Source organism: Chenopodium quinoa, unplaced genomic scaffold (genome assembly GCF_001683475.1).
Source record: "Chenopodium quinoa cultivar QQ74 unplaced genomic scaffold, ASM168347v1, whole genome shotgun sequence".
Taxonomy (NCBI): Eukaryota; Viridiplantae; Streptophyta; class Magnoliopsida; order Caryophyllales; family Amaranthaceae; genus Chenopodium; species Chenopodium quinoa.
The window spans coordinates 12,322-17,500 of NW_018743829.1; the positions used below are offsets into that span (position 1 = coordinate 12,322).

General features: G+C 35.4%; 1 long non-coding RNA gene across 1 annotated transcript; it reads left to right on the forward strand.

The window, feature by feature from the left end:
• Window positions 1–4,132: 4,132 nt before the first annotated feature.
• LOC110685594 lies at window positions 4,133–4,842 on the forward strand. Its single transcript, XR_002504092.1, has 3 exons — window positions 4,133–4,284; window positions 4,379–4,572; window positions 4,670–4,842. It is a non-coding gene; the product is annotated as an uncharacterized LOC110685594 (long non-coding RNA).
• The last annotated feature ends 337 nt before the right edge of the window (window positions 4,843–5,179 follow it).

Below are 5,179 nucleotides of genomic sequence, written 5' to 3' on the forward strand. Positions count from 1 at the left end.
CGCGTTGTAGATTAAACCATTTTTGTTTTATTACTTGACTCAAATTGACCTTGACTTTACGGTTTTAAAAAGAAAAAAAAGCAAAAATAGGTGCATATTTTTGGCAAAAATAAGGTATATATTTTTGGGAGTTAAGTATAGGGTTCAAACAAATGGTTTAATTGGAGGATTAATATCCAACTTACCCCCCTAAAAAAATTACAGAAAATACGCGCATATGAGACTCCTTTAGACATGGTCAAAGTGTACATTAGTGTGTGCTTTATGTGGTGAATGTAAGTGACATGCTTTGACTCTTGTGTAAGACCATGGGACTTAGTGCTTAGACTCGATTAATGACTTGACAAGATACTAATTAACGGAATCGACTAGAAAACTACTCAATTAGACATAAGGTGATGACTCGAGCAACAAACCGAACTGTCGCCAAAACGACAGGACTGGCACCTCTCTTTGCAGTGTAGCGCCAGACGACAGGACTGTCGCCAGACGCTACGCTCTACATAGTGGCGCTGCAGTTTAAATCTTGGCGCCATTGCTAGAACGTCGATCTGGAAACTACTTTCGGTATTATTACTCTACAGGGTATGCCTAAAAGTCGTACTAAGTCAACTCTGATTAAATTATTAAACTTTAATTACTCAAATTAATTAATCAATTAATTAATTAGGCAAAGTTCTTTTAGTCATAAATCAGTTTATTTAATCTTGGCACAAGTCAAACAAACGGTTAAGAAAAAAACTCATAGAGGATGCACAACCAATAATTTAGTCAAGTAGGCACAACATGATGCAATGAGTTTGCAACCTAATCATGGCTCTAGTTCTCTAAAGTTCGGGATATGGGTTAGTCAAAAGAGGGTCCATGGTTAATTGTCCGGATGCACCGCGCGGAAGCCTAACCGTGAAGGGTTGGCGCGAGTGGATGGGACACCCCGAGTTTAGAAAAACTCGTTTCCATGGTTTGGTGAATTCAACATTCTCAGATGTACCCTTTGTTGCTCAAAGCGTTCAATCAGGTAGATGGAGCATGAATTCCCAGAGGATTATGTCCATATGTAGAACACATATGGGTTTCAGAAAAGTGAGAAAAAACTCAATCAGGAAGTAGGATCGAGCAAACGGTGCTAAAAACTGGTCAAAATTAGAACGCATATTTCTGGCTCGGTATTGGAAGAACTTGGCACCAGCAAACAAAGGCCAGCGCCACAATTTGGCTTTAGCGCCTGGCGACAGAAGCTATCGCCTGGCGCTAACGTCAAATTATTGGCGCTAGACTTTGTTCCCTGACGCTAGTTCTTACATGCCTAAGCAGCTTTCTGTGCTGATAAAATTTTCCAGTTTCGCGCATCATTATTTCGATCCTAGTTGTGAAAGATATTCCTCAAATTTCCTACGTGTAAAAATCCTATGTTTTAACTCATTACAGATGGTCTTTCCAATGAGATCTTTTTTATGCATATGACAATAATGTTAATCAAAATTACGCACATGAAATACTTTAGAACTTTTCGAGTCTCATCCACTCATTCTAAATCATTGCCGAAATAAATTTCAGGAATTAAAATAGATTTCCTCCCCAGTGGAGTCGCCAAAAAAATGTAGGGAATATTTCAAGCATTAACCCCTAGCTTGAACCCCACTGTGATCATACACTAAAGTACGGTGGGTGTCCAAAGGGAAAGAAGATACAGCAAAAGAGTCGCCAACAAGTTTTAGGAACTTGTAAACCGTTCACGAGGTGAAGGTTACACCCCTTAACGATCTAGGAGATCGTCAACTCCAATAGGTCTGGAACCATGACTGGTAGTTCGGGGATGAAGGTACAAATCCAACCTAAAAGAGATTGAGTCTGCCCTAATAATATGCCTCTACTTTATTCTGATCGTATTCATGTGCGCTTTCTGACTAACATGCAATCAATAGGATTAACCCTAAATCTGTTTAATCTATGTTGGTTGAATATTAATGCACAAATAAATCTATTATTGGCGATCATTTGAATTATAATCATATTAACCCTAAACAAGATTATTAATTATCTTATTAAGCGTGATTACAAGTACAAATTCCCTTTAAACATGCATAAAAGGCGTTATCAAGCAATAACAATAAATATCAAGCAACATAATAAATCATCATAAATATCATAATCATAATTATCATACATTATAACAATTATAATCATAATTAAAATAATAAAATTAATCATAATTAACATAATCATGTTAAAGCATAATAATAATAGCAAGATCCTAGGCATGATACTAACAAGATTAATAACAAACCCTAGCATGTCACTAAACAATAAAAATCAAAGATTTAGCTCTAACATGATACTAACATGAATACTAGGAAAGAATATAAAATGCATCATACTTTTAATCATACTTGATACTAGGAATTTTTAGTTGTTACCCTAAACATGGTACTAGGAAGATCAAAGCACCCTAACATGACGCTAGGAACCATAATAACAACCTAAGCATGATTTCTACATCATAATATCAATAAAAACCATTAAAGCACTTACTTGGATGCATCGTATCTCTTTCTAATAACAAAATACACGCGTTAGTAACTTCAAGTAAAATAATAATTAAAACAATTAAACGAAAATAATTGAAAGAAAGATTTGGGACCAAACCCTCAGAAATTAAAACCTTTCACGTCTAGGGCGAAGGCAATTTCAAACAATGCTAGGTGTTTCATGGTCTTGTGAATGCGGAATTTTGTTTGCAAAAAGGGTTATTTAGAAAAAAAGAGAAAGAATAAGCTTCGAGAGAGAAGAGAATTAGAGAGATTAAGAATTGATGAGAATTGGTGATGAAAAAACGGAGATTTTAGGAGGCTATTTATAGAGAAAATTAGCGAAAAGGATAGGAAAACAAATCAGAGTTTCGACGAGGAAAAAAGAAGTTAGCGCCAGGAGCCAGGCATTAGCGCCAGGCGCTAATGTCTGTCGCTAGGCGCTAATTAATTTTTTCACGTGTTTTCTAAATTCAGATAAAATTTAGTCGTACAGAAGGGCAAAATCGTATTTTCCTTAAAAACACTGTTTTATTCTGATTAAAACTCTAAAAAGTCAATTTATCAATGCTAATTGAATTAGGAATGAAAAGAATCTTCTAGAAGAATCTAGAAGACTAAAACCAATCTTAATTGCATTAGGAATGATAAATCCATATTAGGCCCTCCTCTAGATCATTGGGCCGCATATAAGGCTCAAACCGGGCCCAGTTTAGTAATTTGGCCATAACTTCCTCATTATTCATTGGGATTGAGCTTATAATTTATCGTTGGAAAGGTATTTTCAAGCCCCATCCAACCACACCATTATTATACCCTTGCCATGGACCAAACAAACTGGATTGGCTGTTTTCTTAAAAATAGGTTTTCAAAAACAGAGAGAAGAGAAAATAAATTAAAATTATCCGCAACACTAGACTTTCCACACTTTCACTTTATTCGATTATGATTCGACGTGAAAGGTACTCATCACCGGGTTTGGTTTGGGGAGACACAAATGGGTGTCTACAAGTCCTTTTTTTTATTTTTTATTTTAGGTCTGTTGGTAGGTGATGAAGTGGAGCTATTCTGCCTTTTTTGGGAGCTTATAATGGAGCTTAATTCTGTACAAAGGACTAATGCTGCTACTAACTCAGCAATTAGGAATTATGACTAATTTTAGTGGATGATTGTTTTTGTAATTTGCAAACAATGACAACTTTTGGTTTGTAATTAAACTTTAAATTATGCTTTCCCTCCCCCCCCCCCCAACCCAAATCCAAAACAGTGTTGTTGATGTTGTATGGGAAATGAATGGAACAGGCAATCCCCATTTAAATAAGGGGCTTTTGGTATTGAAATTTAGAAAGTCCAAAAAATTTAAAAGTGTTTTCAATTGATTTTAAACTTTTCATGAAAAGTTTGGAGGGAAATTAATTGGAGCTGCCAGTCAAAAAGAGAGGGAAAAAGTAAGGAAAAAAAAAGGGCCACATGGGTCTCCGTAGAAATTGGAACCACATAATTTCCCTCTCTTTTTTAACTCACCTAATTACATTACCTTTACTATTTAATACACCCCCTTTAAAACTTTTCCAACCTTTGTTGCGAATAACTCGTAACGGAGGGAGTATTATTTACCTCCAACTAAACAAGACCTAATTTTTATTACACCATAACTCCATAACAGAGTGCTCTATCTCTATGACTTTATCCATGCCGTAAGCTGCTAAGAGTGCTTACTGTGAGTCTGTGACGTTTGTCAATATTAATGTTGTGGGTAATTCTACTTCTCCTTCAATTATACAGTTTTGGGTAAATTATTTATGTATTTTATTTGATTTTTGTAATTTGGGTTTTGTGTTTTATTTAAGGATGATGGCTCAAATCGCTCAATGTACCACTGGAGTTAATTTTTTGCAAGGAACAACCTTATCTTCCAATAAATATAGCTTTCATGGGGTTTGCAGCCAACCCCTGGTGTTAATTACTTATAATAAAGCATGTTTATATCATGGAAAAATTGCCAATTTTCACAGAAATGGAGGGGTTTCATCTTCACCTTTAGGTAATTACTTAACCATCTTATTTCAAACGGTTCAATATTTTGATTCTTTTATAAGATAAAATGAAAAATTTGTTTGATGTTGTAATGTGCTTTTTAGTAGGGTCCTGGGAGGTGTCAAGTAATGCTGCAAGCATCTCTTGTAAGGTATTATAATTCAATGCTCTACTTTTTACCATTTTCGATTTGTGTTTTATTGAAAATTATTATATACACCTGGGCGTAAGGTGTTTTTTTTTCTCATTTGATTATGAGCCATAATCGTCAAAATAAACAAAAATTATCTTGGGTGTATCTTGTACCCGGGTGTATAAAGAATCTCATGAGTTTCGTATGGTACAATTACACTGTGAAATGTATCAGCTATGCCTGTTGTCATACTATTGTAAAGAGCTTTCACACATTCACATCTTGCACTCCCCTATATATGTATCAGAAATTCTTTGTTAGGACGAAAGCGTCTAAGCCTACAATGAGCTGGAGAGCGTCTTCTAATGTCATTAAAATCTGTACTGCCAGAAACCCAGGCAGGTTCTCTTGTTTAGTCTGCTATAAAGTATAGAGTCACAAAATGATGTCTGTTCTCTTTGTGACTGTAGTCTAGTTAACT